General features: G+C 38.5%; 1 protein-coding gene across 4 annotated transcripts in view; it reads right to left on the reverse strand.

The window, feature by feature from the left end:
* Positions 1 to 16,689, reverse strand: part of plcxd1 (phosphatidylinositol-specific phospholipase C, X domain containing 1) — a 58,540-nt gene that overhangs the window by 39,227 nt on the left and 2,624 nt on the right. For 3 of the 4 annotated variants that reach the window (XM_061977553.2, XM_061977554.2, XM_061977550.2), the window contains exons 1-2: positions 8,213 to 8,356; positions 7,981 to 8,034 (exon numbers count right to left, since the gene is read on the reverse strand). The exons of the other annotated variant lie outside the window; for it this stretch is intronic. The gene's annotated coding sequence lies outside the window, so the exon portion shown is untranslated. Of the gene's footprint in view, positions 1 to 7,980; positions 8,035 to 8,212; positions 8,357 to 16,689 lie in introns of those variants that run through there. 4 annotated transcript variants of the gene reach the window in all.

Below are 16,689 nucleotides of genomic sequence, written 5' to 3' on the forward strand. Positions count from 1 at the left end.
TACCACGTAAATGACGTGTCGTACCACGTAAATGACGTGTCGTACCACGTAAATGAAGTGTCGTACCACGTAAATGACGTGTCGTACCACACTAAATGATGTGTCGTACCACACTAAATGACAAGTCGTACCACATTAAATGACGTGTTGTACCACATTAAATGACGTGTTGTACCACGTAAATGACGTGTCGTACCACATTAAATGGCGTGTCGTACCACATTAAATGGCGTGTCGTACCACATTAAATGGCGTGTCGTACCACGTAAATGACGTGTCGTACCACACTAAATGACAAGTCGTACCACACTAAATGACAAGTCGTACCACACTAAATAACGTGTCGTACCACACTAAATGACGTGTCGTACCACGTAAATGACGTGTCGTACCACATTAAATGGCGTGTCGTACCACATTAAATGGCGTGTCGTACCACATTAAATGGCGTGTCGTACCACGTAAATGACGTGTCGTACCACGTAAATGAAGTGTCGTACCACGTAAATGACGTGTCGTACCACGTAAATGACGTGTCGTACCACGTAAATGAAGTGTCGTACCACGTAAATGACGTGTCGTACCACACTAAATGATGTGTCGTACCACACTAAATGACAATTCGTACCACATTAAATGACGTGTTGTACCACATTAAATGACGTGTCGTACCACATTAAATGGCGTGTCGTACCACATTAAATGGCGTGTCGTACCACATTAAATGGCGTGTCGTACCACGTAAATGACGTGTCGTACCACACCAAATGACAAGTCGTACCACACTAAATGACAAGTCGTACCACACTAAATAACGTGTCGTACCACACTAAATGACGTGTCGTACCACGTAAATGACGTGTCGTACCACATTAAATGGCGTGTCGTACCACATTAAATGGCGTGTCGTACCACATTAAATGGCGTGTCGTACCACGTAAATGACGTGTCGTACCACGTAAATGAAGTGTCGTACCACGTAAATGACGTGTCGTACCACGTAAATGACGTGTCGTACCACGTAAATGAAGTGTCGTACCACGTAAATGACGTGTCGTACCACACTAAATGATGTGTCGTACCACACTAAATGACAAGTCGTACCACATTAAATGACGTGTTGTACCACATTAAATGACGTGTCGTACCACATTAAATGGCGTGTCATCCCACGTAAATGACGTGTCGTACCACACTAAATGACGTGTCGTACCACACTAAATGACGTGGCGTACCACACTAAATGACGTGTCGTACCACACTAAATGACGTGTCGTACCACACTAAATGAAGTGTCGTACCACACTAAATGACGTGTCGTACCACACTAAATAACGTTGTCGTAATTAAAGTTCTCTTGTGTCCAGAGAAGTATTTCCTGACTTTATAAAAAATACAAAACTACCATTTTTGTGATAACAACTAATATCAATGTAATCATTGTAGTATCGACTCTATACGGTCTTGTACTTGGTGTCATTACAGTCTGTTTGTATAGACCCACCCATTTGTTTACAATGAGGAGCGCTAGCTTGCTGTTAACGGTTAGCTACTGCATCCTCCTCCTTTTTAATTCATTAGTACTTTATTGGTAGCGGTATATTGTACATAATATAGTTTTTGTTATGTGGGGGACCCCAGAAACTCGGTTTGCCTTGGGCCTCCAAATGAGTAACTACGGCCCTGCTAGTAACCTAACTCCCAGTCTAAGAAAACTAACACGAAAGGTAAACAAAGGCACACAATAACTACTGTGAGGGTGAAACAATGAACAATAACCATGTCATATATATATACTGTATATACAGTACCACCAGTGCAAGCAAAGCATGATGGGAAATAAGCTATTGTCAACATATACAGGTATATTTATTAACCCTTCGTATAGAAGTATCTAACTCACCTGTCTGGTTAGGGTTAGAGTTCCGTGTGTTTCAATTTGAATTGAACAGTGAATAGTGAGTCAGTATTGGCTTTGGCCCGCCCTACGGCGTATTATTCTAACCGGTAGAGCGAGTCTATCCACTTGGAATTGACGGTCGGTCGCCACAAAAACCAACGAGCGCTTTTTCCACTAAAACTAACGGTAACTGCCTTGTCGTGTAAGAAAACAGTCCTTCATTAAAGTACCTGTGAGCAAAAATAAGCCAGCGACGTAAAAAGGCTGTAATTCTCACTCTGTATGCGCTAGTGTTGTCCCGATACCAATATTTTGGTACCGGTACCAAAATGTATTTTGATACTTTTCGGTACTTTGATACTTTTTTTTCTAAATAAAGGGGACCACAAAAAATTTCATTATTGCCGTTATTTTAACCAAAAATCTTAGTGTACATTAAACATGTTTACTATTGCAAGTTTGTCCTTAAATAAAATAGTGAACATACTAGACAACTTGTCTTTTAGTAGTAAGTAAACAAACAAAGGCTCCTAAATCATACTTGCCAACCTTGAGACCTCCGATTTCGGGAGGTGGGGGGAGGGGGGTGGGCGTGGTCGGGGTGGGGGTGGGCGTGGCTAAAAGGGGAGGAGTATATTTACAGCTAGAATTCACCAAGTCAAGTATTTCATATATATACCATATTTTCCGCACTATAAGGTGCACCTAAAAACCACAAATGTTCTCAAAAGCTGACAGTGCGCCTTATAACCCGGTGCGCTTTATATATGGATTAATATTAAGATTCATTTTCATAAAGTTTCGGTCTCGCAACTACGGTAAACAGCCGCCATCTTTTTTCCCCGTAGAAGAGGAAGTGCTTCTTCTTCTACGCAAGCAACCGCCAAGGTAAGCACCCGCCCCCATAGAACAGGAAGCGCTTCTTCTTCTACTGTAAGCAACCACCCGCCCGCGTAGAAGAAGAAGAAGCGCGCGGATATTACCGTACGTTTCATTTCCTTTGTGTGTTTACATCTGTAAAGACCACAAAATGGCTCCTACTAAGCGACAGGGATCCGGTTCATGAAAAGACGCAATCTCTCCATCCGCACACGGACTACTATTTCACAGCAACTGCCTAAAGACTTTCAAGAAAAGCTGGCTACTTTCCGTGCATATTGTAAAAACAAAATAGCTGAAAAAAAGATCCGGCCAGAGAACATTATCAACATGGACGAGGTTCCACTGACTTTTGATATTCCTGTGAACCGCACTGTGGATACAACGGGAGCACGTACGGTGAATATTCGCACCACAGGGAATGAGAAGTCATCCTTCACTGTGGTTCTAGCTTGCCATGCTAATGGCCAGAAACTTCCACCCATGGTGATATTCAAAAGGAAGACCTTGCCAAAAGAGACCTTTCCAGCCGGCGTCATCATAAAAGCTAACTCGAAGGGATGGATGAAGAAAAGATGAGCGAGTGGTTAAGGTAAGTTTATGCGAAGAGGCCGGGTGGCTTTTTTCACGCAGCTCCGTCCATGTTGATATACGACTCCGTGCGCGCCCACATCACGCTGGTTTTTATATATTATTTAAGTTTGACTGACCTATCTGACTGTTTTTTTGACATTCCTTTAGCGCAGTTAGATGCGGCTTATAACACGGGCGTCTTATAGGTGGACAAAGTTTTGAAATATGCCGTTCATTGAAGGCGCGGCTTATAACCCAGGGCGCCTTATGGTGCGGAAAATACGGTATATATAAGAAATAATTGACGTTCAGTGAATTCTAGCTATATATATATATATATATATATATTTTTTTTTTTTTTATTTTTTTTTATTTTATTTTTTTTTATTTATATATATATATGGGACGGCGTGGCGCAGTGGAGGAGTGGCCGTGCGCAACCCAAGGGTCCCTGGTTCAATCCCCACCTAGTACCAACCTCGTCATGTCCGTTGTGTCCTGAGCAAGACACTTCACCCTTGCTCCTGATGGGTGCTGGTTAGCGCCTTGCATGGCAGCTCCCTCCATCAGTGTGTGAATGTGTGTGTGAATGGGTAAATGTGGAAGTAGTGTCAAAGCGCTTTGAGTACCTTGAAGGTAGAAAAGCGCTATACAAGTACAACCCATTTATCATTTATCATTTATATATATATATATATATATATATATATATATATATATATATATATATATATATATATATATATATATATATATATATATATATATATAAATAAAATAAATACTTGAATTTTAGTGTTCATTTATTTACACATATACACACACATAACACTCATCTACTCATTGTTGAGTTAAGGGTTGAATTGTCCATCCTTGTTCTATTCTCTGTCACTATTTTTCGAACCATGCTTAACACCCTTTCTGATGATGCATTGCTGTGTGGCATGCACAAAAGTGCTTTCATCAAATGCACTAGATGGCAGTATTGTCCTGTTTAAGAGTGTCACAACATTGCTGTTTACGGCAGACGAACTGCTTTACGGTATACAAAAAAGTGACTGCTGTTGTTGTGTGTTGTTGCCGCGCTGGGAGGACGTTAATGGAACTGCCTAACAATAAACCCACATAAGAAACCAAGAACTCGCCCTCCATCATTCTATAGTTATAACGTGATTGGGCAGGTACGCTTTTTTATATTGTGGAGGACCTGAGTCCGCCTGAATTTCGGGAGAAAATTTGTCCCGGGAGGTTTTCGGGAGAGGCGCTGAATTTCGGGAGTCTCCCGGAAAATCCGGGAGGGTTGGCAAGTATGTCCTAAATAGTCTGCTGACATATGCAGTAACATATTGTGTCATTTATCTACCTATTATTTTGTCAACATTATGAAGGACAATCTGTAAAAATGTATTATTAATCTACTTCGTCAACAAAATGCATGAGCAAATTGTCGAACAGTTTAAGAACCACATTTCTCAACCAGCTATTGCAAGGAATTTAGGGATTTCACCATCTACGCTCCGTAATATCATCAAAAGGTTCAGAGAATCTGGAGAAATCACTGCACGTAAGCGATGATATTACGGACCTTCGATCCCTCAGGCGATACTGCATCAAAAAGCGACATCAGTGTGTAAAGGACATCACCACATGGGCTCAGGAACCACTGTCAGTAACTACAGTTCATCGCTACATCTGTAAGTGCAAGTTAAAACTCTACTATGTAAAAGCGAAAGCCATTTATCAACAACACCCAGAAACGCCACCGGCTTCGCTGGGCCCGAGCTCATCTAAGATGGACTGATGCAAAGTGGAAAAGTACTCTGTGGTCTGCCGAGTCCACATTTCAAATTGTTTTTGGAAACTGTGGACGTTGCGTCCTCTGGAACAAAGAGGAAAAGAACCATCCGGATTGTTATAGGCGCAAAGTGTAAAAGCCAGCATGTGTGATGGTATGGGGGTGTATTAGTGCCCAAGGCATGGGTAACTTACATATCTGTGAAGGCACCATTAATGCTGAAAGGTACATACAGGTTTTGCAGCAACATATGTTGGCATCCAAGCAACGTTCTCATGGACGCCCCTGCTTATTTCAGCAAGACAATGCCAAGCCACGTGTTACAACAGCGTGGCTTTATAGTAAAGGAGTGCGGGTACTAGACCGGCCTGCCTGTAGTCCAGACCTGTCTCCCATTGAAAATGTGTGGCGCATTATGAAGCCTAAAATACCACAACGGAGACCCCCGGACTGCTGAACAACTTAAGCTGTACATCAAACAAGAATGGGAAAGAATTCCACCTGAAAAGCTTCAAAAATGTGTCTCCTCAGTTCCCAAACCTTTACTGAGTGTTGTTAAAAGGAAAGGCCATGTAACACAGTGGTAAAAATGCCCTTTCCCAACTACTTTGGCACGTGTTGCAGCCATTAAATTTTAAGTTAATGATTATTTGCAAAAAAAATGCAGTTTCTCAGTGTGAACATTAAATATCTTGTCTTTGCAGTCTATTCAATTGAATATAAGTTGAAAAGGATTTGCACATCATTGTATTCTGTTTTTATTTACTAATTACACAAGGTGCAAACTTCACTGCTTTTGGGTTTCGTACCTTGGTGGTCAGACAGGATGTCCAAGAGCAAACGTCTGTAACAAAGGTATTACCGTATTTTTTGGAGTATAAGTCGCACCGGCCGAAAATGCATAATAAAGAAGGAAAAAAACATATATAAGTCGCACTGGAGTATAAGTCGCATTTTTGGGGGAAATTTATTTGATAAAAGCCAACACCAAGAATAGACATTTGAAAGGCAATTTAAAATAAATAAAGAATAGTGAACAACAGGCTGAATAAGTGTACGTTTTATGAGGCATAAATAACCAACTGGTATGTTAACGTAACATATTATGGTAAGAGTCATTCAAATAACTATAACATATAGAACATGCTATACGTTTACCAAACTATCTGTCACTCCTAATCGCTAAATCCCATGAAATCTTATACGTCTAGTCCATGGGTGTCAAACTCTGGCCCGCGGGCCAAATTTGGCCGTGTAATTTCACTTGGCCCTTGAGGCGATATCAAATTAAGACTAAAGCTGGCCCGCCGATTATATACCGCGGTAACACCGCATTCACCACTAATTCTCATACTTGCCAAACCTCCCGGGAGACTCCCAAATTTCAATGCCCCCCCCGAAAATCATCACGTCCGCTTTTCTTCCAGTCCAACGAGTGCTGGCCCAGTCACATAATTTATGCGGTCTCTGCACGCACACACAAGTGAATGCAACGCAAAGTTGATCAACAGCGATACAGGTTACACTGAGGGTGGCGCTATAAACAACTTTAACACTGTTACAAATATGCGCCACACTATGAACCCACACCAAAACAAGGATCACTAACTCTTCCGGGACGCTACAAGGTGTGTGTGTGTGTGTGTGTGGGGGGGGGGGGGAGTCCCGGAAGAGTTAGTGCTGCAAAGGGTTCTGGGTATTTGTTCCGTTGTGTTTATGTTGTGTTACGGTGCGGATGTTCTCCCAAAATGTGTTTGTCATTCTTGTTTGGTGTGAGTTCAAGGTGTGGTGTATATTTCTAACATTTTCTAACAGAACCCTTTGCAGCACTAACTCTTCCGGGACGCTACAATATACACCTCCGCTACCTCCAAGCCCCCCCCCCACACACACATATACACACACCTTGTAGCGTCAGGTTCCAGGTGTTGTGCCGGATAATGCACCCCCGGCGTAGAATGCACCCCCTGACGGGAGTGTTGTATCAACTAAAGCCCACACTTAAAGTTTCCACGTGCAAGATTGAATGTATTTGAAAAAGTTATTTAATAAGAAGCCAAAAGTGCAAAAACAATATTGTTCGTGTTGGAGGAGTTGTGAATGAATGAAATATGAAATCCGTGCTGCAGTCTGCAGGTGTACCTAATGTTGTGGCCCAGCAGCAACTGCAGCACGGATTTCATATTTCATTCATACAATTAGTGCACCAACCCAAAAAACCTCCCTCCCCCATTCACACAAAAGGGTTGTTTCTTTCTGTTATTAATATTCTGATTCCTACATTATATATCAATATATATCAATACAGTCTGCAAGGGATACAGTCCGTAAGCACACATGATTGTGCGTGCTGCTGGTCCACTAATAGTACTAACCTTTAACACTTAATTTTACTCATTTTCATTCATTACTAGTTTCTATGTAACTGTTTTTATATTGTTTTACTTTCTTTTTTATTCAAGAAAATGTTTTTCATTTATTTATCTTATTTTTTTTAATGACCTTATCTTCACCATACCTGGTTGTTCAAATTAGGCATAATAATGTGTTAATTCCACGACTGTATATATCGGTATTGGTTGATATCGGTATCGGTAATTAAAGAGTTGGACAATATCGGAAATCGGCAAAAAGCCATTATCGGACATCCCTAATTATTATTATTATTATTATTAACATTTGAAATGAACACCTGTGAGATTTTATTTGGAATACAGTACTTATTAAACATGAGCATACACATTAGGTATATTTGACAAAGTATTGGTATCGGAACTATAGGATTGGAAAGAATATCAGTGGAAAATGGCGTTTCCCGCCCTAAACGTCTTACGTCTTCCAGGATGTGTGCGCGTCATCCTCGAAGAACCCGGAAATGGCTTGCCGGCTGTGAAATGGAGGGAAAAACAAAAAGTAACAGCAGGTAAATAATGAAAAAACTGTTCAATATCTTATTCTAATGTAATTCAAAGTCACAGGAAATTAACATGACGCTTCTAATAATTCCCTTTCTGTTCTAAGCGTCGTGTGTATGTCGTGAGTGAGGAGGTCGTGTTCGTACAAACCTTTTTTTAAGTACATAAAATGTTGACTTTTTCACTAAAACGTGTTTTTTTTTTGTAAAAAAAACCCTGAAGCAGCACCTAAAAAACAAGATGACCAACGAACGTGCCGACCTTTAAATCGCTTTTTATAAGACGTGGTTTTTTGTTTTTTTTTGCGCGGCACGTGACATGCATCAGCCAATCAGGCAGCAGATCGAAGCTGGCTGCGTTCCATTTAGCTCCACGCCTGACTTGGTGGAGTTATTATTGATCACAATTACGTTGTTTTTTTTTTTTAATATACATCGGGCAATATCGATAATTATTGATATTTTTATGACCTATGGAAAAAAAGACCAGAAGAAAAAAATATTGAATGTAAACATTTTTATTTAAAAAACTGTTTATAATCCTCTCAGCTGTCAAGGCGGATAGGAAAGGAAACGTCAACAAAAGCATGGAAAACACTCAATGTCAACAAAATAGTCAAATCCCATTGAACACTGAACGATAAACTCTTAAAATCCAATCCAATCCAATCCACTTTATTTATATAGCACATTTAAACAACAAAATGTTTCCAAAGTGCTGCACAACAATATTAAACACAATTAAAAACAATATAAAATAAATATGATTAAAACAATTTTAAAGGGTAAAACCAATTAAAACAGTAAATAGAAATCAAAATTTTAAAAACACAGAGGACAACAGAGGACCACACAACTCACGTAGTGTTAAAAGTCAGAGAATAAAAGTGGGTCTTAAAACGAGACTTAAAACACTCCACTGTGGGAGCAGTGGAGTGTAAGCAGTAAAATGAAGGAATATGTAAGAAATGCTTCATAAGGTGTAAGAAAATAGTGCAAAGTTTGAAATGCAAACATTGAGAAACCTGAGAACTATTTTCTGCAGGTTTAGTGTGTGGTGTGTAAACTCATATTAGATCGGGGGCCACATGGAGAAAAATCTACTCCCAAGTGGGCCGGACTGGTAAAATCACGGCACGATAACTTAAAAACAAAGACAACTTCAGATTGTTTTCTTTGTTTACAAATAGAACAAGCACAAATGTACAAATCATGTTGTTAGGTTGTTTTGTTTTTTTACACTTACATGTTGCGGTTTGTAATTAATTTGTCGTTATTTATATTTTCTGAAGGTTCATCAGTCAAGTCATTGGTGTACGAAAGCCTATTGTGTGCCGTTAATCAGTTCTGTAATGTTCCTGTGCCTTTTTGATTGATTTAAACTTTTAGTCGTAGATTGCACAATACAGTACATATTCCGTACAATTGACCACTAAATGGTAACACCCCAATAAGTTTTTCGTCTTGTTTAAGTTGGGGTCCATCAATTCATGGTACAAATATATATACAAACCCCGTTTCCATATGAGTTGGGAAATTGTGATAGATGTAAATATAAACGGAATACAATGATTTGCAAATCCTTTTCAACCCATATTCAATTGAATGCACTACGAAGACAACATATTTGATGTTCAAACTCATAAACTTTATTTTTTTTTGCAAATAATAATTAACTTAGAATTTTATGGCTGCAACACGTGCCAAAGTAGTTGGGAAAGGGCATGTTCACCACTGTGTTACATGGCCTTTCCTTTTAACAACACAACAGTAAACGTTTGGGAACTGAGGAGACACATTTTTGAAGCTTCTCAGGTGGAATTCTTTCCCATTCTTGCTTGATGTACAGCTTAAGTTGTTCAACAGTCCGGGGGTCTCAGTTGTGCTATTTTAGCCTTCATAATGCGCCACACATTTTCAATGGGAGACAGGTCTGGACTACAGGCAGGCCAGTCTAGTACCCGCACTCTTTTACTATGAAGCCACGTTGATGTAACACGTGGCTTGGCATTGTCTTGCTGAAATAAGCAGGGGCGTCCATGGTAACGTTGCTTGGATGGCAACGTATGTTGCTCCAAAACCTGTATGTACCTTTCAGCATTAATGGCGCCTTCACAGATGTGTAAGTTACCCATGTCTTGGGCACTAATACACCCCCATACCATCACACATGCTGCCTTTTACACTTTGCACCTATAACAATCCGGATGGTTCTTTTCCTCTTTGGTCCGGAGGACACGACGTCCCGTTTCCAAAAACAATTTGAAATGTGGACTCGTCAGATCACAGAACACTTTTCCATTTTGTATCAGTCCATCTTAGATGAGCTCAGGCCTAGCGAAGCCGACGGCGTTTCTGGGTGTTGTTGATAAACGGTTTTCGCCTTGCATAGGAGCGTTTTAACTTGCACTTACAGATGTAGCGACCAACTGTAGTTACTGACAGTGGGTTTCTGAAGTGTTCCTGAGCCCATGTGGTGATATCCTTTACACACTGATGTCGCTTGTTGATGCAGTACAGCCTGAGGGATGGAAGGTCACGGGCTTAGCTGCTTACGTGCAGTGATTTCTCCAGATTCTCTGAACCCTTTGATGATATTACGGACCGTAGATGGTGAAATCCCGAAATTCCTTGCAATAGCTGGTTGAGAAAGGTTTTTCTTAAACTGTTCAACAATTTGCTCACGCATTTGTTGACAAAGTGGTGATCCTCGCCCCATCCTTGTTTGTGAATGACTGAGCATTTCATGGAATCTACTTTTATACCCAATCATGGCACCCACCTGTTCCCAATTTGCCTGTTCACCTGTGGGATGTTCCTCAACTTTATCAGTATTTATTGCCACCTTTCCCAACTTCTTTGTCACGTGTTGCTGGCATCAAATTCTAAAGTTAATGATTGTTTGCAACAAAAAAAAAAGTTTATGAGTTTGAACATCAAATATGTTGTCTTTGTAGCATATTCAACTGAATATGGGTTGAAAAGGATTTGCAAATCATTGTATTCCGTGTATATTTACATCTAACACAATTTCCCAACTCATATGGAAACGGGGTTTGTACTATCAGCATAATACAGTCATCACACAAGTTAATAAATCAGTGTATATACATTTAATTATTTACATTATTTACAATCCGGGGGGTGGGATGTGGAGCAGAGGGTTTAGGTTTGGTTGATATCAGCATACTTCAGTCATCAACAATGACATCATCTGAGAAATGGACATTGAAACAGTGCAGGTCTCACTTGGTAGGATATGTACAGCAAGCAGTGAACATAGTGAGCTCCGAAAGCATAAGAACGAGTATATACATTTGATTATTTACATTTGATTATTTACAATCCGGGGAGGTGGGATGTGGTGCCGTTAACCAGTTCTGTAATGTTCCTGTGCCTTTAATTTGGTAGTTCAATTTGTGACATACTTGCCAACCCTCCCGAATTTTCTGGGAGACTCCCGAAATTCAGCGCCTCTCCCGAAAACCTCCCGGGACAAATATTCTCCCGAAAATGCGGACCTGAGTGAGGACAGCCTTTTTTCACGACGGGAGGACAACTGGGTGACAAGAAATAAATCATCCAGACTAGAGATAAATTGTATTATTATGTTTATCTTACCTACAAATAAATATATTTATTAATAAAAAAAATAAAAAAAATAAAAAAAATTTACTATATTTTGCTAAAAACATCAAAATTAATTGTATTTTTATTTGTATTTTTTCTGACTCCTTATTACATCCAGGCATTAGAATTGTACATTAAAATAAACATATTTGAAATAATTAATTTTAAATGATCATAATAATTCATTTAAAATGACCATATATAATTATTAAAATAATTGCTTGTTTATCAACAACTTTAGCATTTTATTCATTACATTTTGAAGCTCTCAGAAGCCAAGTTATGTTATATTCCTTAATATTTATTTATGCAAGTTTGAAGTATCAATTATCTAAACACAGTTTTGTTTGCATATTTTCAGGATGTAGATATATATATATATATATATATATATATATATATATATATATATATATATGCATGAAATACTTGACTTGGTGAATTCCAGCTGTCAATATACTCCTCCCCTCTTAACCACGCCCTCAACCACGCCCTGCCCCACCCCCGACCACGCCCCCACCCCCCACCTCCCGAAATCGGAGGTCTCAAGGTTGGCAAGTATGATTTGTGACGTCATTTCCCCCTTTAAGCACGTCTTTGTCAGAACAGCCCGTTTTCGATCAATGGTGGCAGCCAGCCTTGTGTGTGTCGACAACTAAATACCACACCAATAACACACACACACACACACACACACACACGCACACAAACCACAATTGCCCACAAGTGCCACCCACCTTTCAGCAAAATAAAGAAGGATTCTGGCCGGAATCTGTCCATCGTGTCCCAACTCTAAACAAACTACTATCCCTTCCTTACATTGGTGTTAATGTTCAATCCATCAAGATAAAAAATGATATCAAAATCAAATTACAGGATGTTATTTATGTAGTTTGATCATTTTCCTCGACTGATGTACTAACATGTGGTTTATTTTGTACATATCTAGCATCATCTACAACAATACAAAGAATTGCTATTGCGACATCCAGTGGTGACATTTGGAACAGCTGTTTCTTTCAATCAAAAATTTCAGGTACATTTTTATACTTAGCGAAGTCATCCCGCGGGCCAGATAAAACATGTTTTCGGGGCTGATCCGGCCCCCGGGCCGTACGTTTGACACCCCTGGCGTAACGTTTAATTTGGTCTGTTATTCTTATTTAAGTATGGAAATGGGTGAACGTTATACAGTAATTATTAGCGATGTCTGATAATATCGGACTGGCAATATTATTGGCCGATAAATGTCAGAGTTTGTTGGTGACGAACCCCAAGATGCAGAGATGACGGCAGGCATTGAGCGAGAAAACATGATTTAATTAAACACTATGGCAAAAAAACAAACAAAAGGGTACAAACAAAAGGTGCGCACAAGGCGGAAAACAAACTTGGCTATGAATAGTGATGGGTCCGGCAACACCGATGCATCGGCGCATGCGTCGAGCTCATAGAGCAAAACCCTGTGTCGGTGCACGTACCGCTTTTAGAAAGTCACGTGACCGATCATGAGCTGTTTTGGTCACGTGACCGATACGCGAACTGTGTCGCACTGACGCCTCCTCTGTGCCCTGTGAGCGTGTCTTTTCTACAGCCGGAGAAATAATAACTAAGAAGAGAAATCGTCTAAAATGTAATACGTCGGAAAAACTTTTTTTTATAAAAATGTGTAAAAAAATCAAATTAAAAAAATTCCCAGTCCACAATCGTCCACAACACGTTCTCTTAGATTTCCATGTTATGATACATGTTCACATTATTTATTGACTGTATCTAAAAAAGATAAAAGTATATTTTTATTTAAATGAAGATATGAAATAATCCTAAATGAAATACAATGACTTGGTTTATATTATTGTATATACTAGGGCAGGGGTCACCAACGCGGTGCCCGCGGTCACCAGGTAGCCCGTAAGGACCAGATCAGTCGCCCGCTGGCCTGTTCTAAAAATAGCTCAAAGAGCAGCACTTACCAGTGAGCTGCCTCTATTTTTTAAATTTTATTTATTTACTAGCAAGCTGGTCTCGCTTTGCTCGACATTTTTAATTCTAAAAGAGACAAAACTCAAATAGAATTTGAAAATCCAAGAAAATATTTTAAAGACTTGGTCTTCACTTGGAATAAGCGGTAGAAAATGGATGGATGGATGGGTCTTCACTTGTTTAAATAAATTCATTTATTTTTTACTTTGCTTCTTATTACTTTTAGAAATACAATTTTAGAGAAAAAATACAACCTTAAAAATGATTTTAGGATTTTTAAACAAATATACCTTTTTACCTTTTAAATGTCTTCCTCTTCTTTCCTGACAATTTAAATCAATGTTCAAGTAATTTTTTTTTATTATTATTGTAAAGAATAATAAATATTTTAGCTTCTGGTTTTTCGACGAAGAATATTTGTGAAATATTCCTTCAAACTTACCATGATTAAAATTCAAAAAAATTATTCTGGCAAATCTAGAAAATCTGTAGAATCAAATTTAAATCTTATTTCAAAGTATTTTGAATTTCTTTTAAAATTGTTGTTCTGGAAAATCTAGAAGAAATACTGATGTGTCTTTGTTAGAAATATAGCTTGGTCCAATTTGTTAAATATTCTAACAAAGTGAAGATTGGATTTTAACCAATTTAAAACATGTCATCTAAATTCTAAAATGTATCTTAATCAGGAAAAATGACTAATGATGTTCTATAAATTCTTTTTTTAATTTTTTCAAAAAGATTCAAATTAGCTAGTTTTTCTCTTCTTTTTGTCGGTTGAATTTTGAATTTTAAAGAGTCGAAATTGAAGATAAACTAAGTTTCAAAATTTTATTTAAATTTTTTTCGTGTTTTCTCCTCTTTTAAACCGTTCAATTAAGTGTTTTTTTCATCATTTATTCTCTACAAAAAACCTTCCGTAAAAGGAAAAAAAAATGTACGACGGAATGACAGACAGAAATACCCATTTTTTTATATATATAAATTTATTTATTTAGTTATTCTTGTTTAAATCACACTTACGTGTAACTTACAAATGACAATATATTTATTTATTTAAGTGTGTATCAAACTGGTAGCCCTTAGCATTAATCAGTACCCAAGAAGTAGTTTTTGGTTTCAAAAAGGTTGGTGACCCCTGTACTAGGACATAAAATCAGTGTCAGTTGAGTCGGTCCATAGGTTGCCTGTAGGGATTTTTAATGTCCAGCAGGTGTCAGTATTTAGTGACACAGTATCGACACAGTATCAATACAGTTTTGCAATGTGTCGAAACGCTTCATGACGCCTCATTAACCCATCACTACGGCAGGCATTGAGCGAGAAAACATGATTTAATTAAACACTATGGCAAAAAAACAAACAAAAGGGTACAAACAAAAGGCGCGCACAAGGCGGAGAACAAACTTGGCTATGAACTAAAATAGCACAAAAGCTAACTGTCGACAAGAAACAAAAAAACACTTACTGTGACACGAAGGAACTATGACAAGAGCAGAGTGAACAAAAGTAGACAGAGCTACAACAACAATTATTATGACAGGTAGTAGTGACAACAAGTATTAGCGACAATGACAATGACAATAATCCAGCAGTGACTGGAGGGTAGGGCAGGTATAAATAGCAGCTGGCTGATTGACACCAGGTGTGGCCAGGTGCCAATCAGCCACAGCTGAGGGGACACAGCACTCAGGGAGACAAACAGGAAACAGAACCAAAACAAGAGGAAATACTACACAAAGAGGAAAAACTAAAACACAACCAAACTGTCAGGGGCAAGCCTGACAATAAATGCTTTAAAATGTAATATCGGAAATGATCAGTATCGCTTTCAAAAAGTAAACATTTTTTGAGGGTGGCCGTACAAACAACTTTAACACTGTTACAAATATGCGCCACACTGTGAACCCACACCAAACAAGGATGACAAACACATTTCGGGAGAACATCCGCACCGTAGCGCAACATAAACACAACAGAACAAATACCCAGAAGCCCTTGCCTCCCTCAGTGTGACCTGTATGGCCGTTGACCAAGTATGCCTTGCATTCACTTGTGTGTGTGAAAAGCCGTAAATATTATGTGATTGGGCCGGCACGCAAAGGCAGTGCCTTCAAGGTTTATTGCCGCTCTGTACTTCTCCCGACGTCCGCGTTTTAAACAGTCATATTTTACTTTTTGAAACCGATACCGATAATTTCCGATATTAAATTCTAAAGCATTTATAATATCGGCATCCCGATATTATCGGACATCTCTACCCCGCATACTTTCACTTCTCAGTATGCGGCCCCCCACTGTAAAAAGTTTGGACACCCATGGACTACAGTGTCAGACTGCGGACTCGCGCAAAGCACTTTGGGCAAATCTTTACCTTATATGGATAATCTGCTGATGTCACAAATTGTGCAAGTTCCAAACGGCTCGTTTGGAGGAAGCATGGAGGAAGCGACAGACTCTGCATGACTGTCGGGAGTCGGGGTGCTAACATGACAATGTGCCTCATTTCATTTAAAATGACAAAAATAACCCAAAACATGAAGAAAAAAACATATATATATATATATATATATATATATATATATATATATATATATATATATATATATATATATATATATATATATATATATGTTTTTTTCTTTTTTACATGGGGAAAAACAGTAAACATTTGATAAAAAGAGGTAAGAATTGAAAAAAAAAATACTTTTTTACACTAATAACTAATAATAGTATTCTTAGTCACCTATAACACAAAGTTGTGTCTTTGAATATATATAATATTTGTTTTTAACATTTTTTATAATAAAAAAAAAAATCAAAATGTTCCCAACATACTTGACTTTTCAGTAAGCGGTCCTTGGTAAAAAGATGTTTACACACACCCGATCTAAAATATTACAAACTTTCAAAATAAAAATAAAATATAAATAAAGTTTAGTTAATTCATTAAACATTTAATAATACTAACTTATGAATTACTTTTTTTGAATGACAACAGCCATAATAAACACT

This window comes from Nerophis lumbriciformis, linkage group LG18 (assembly GCF_033978685.3).
Source record: "Nerophis lumbriciformis linkage group LG18, RoL_Nlum_v2.1, whole genome shotgun sequence".
In the NCBI taxonomy this organism is placed as follows: domain Eukaryota; kingdom Metazoa; phylum Chordata; class Actinopteri; order Syngnathiformes; family Syngnathidae; genus Nerophis; species Nerophis lumbriciformis.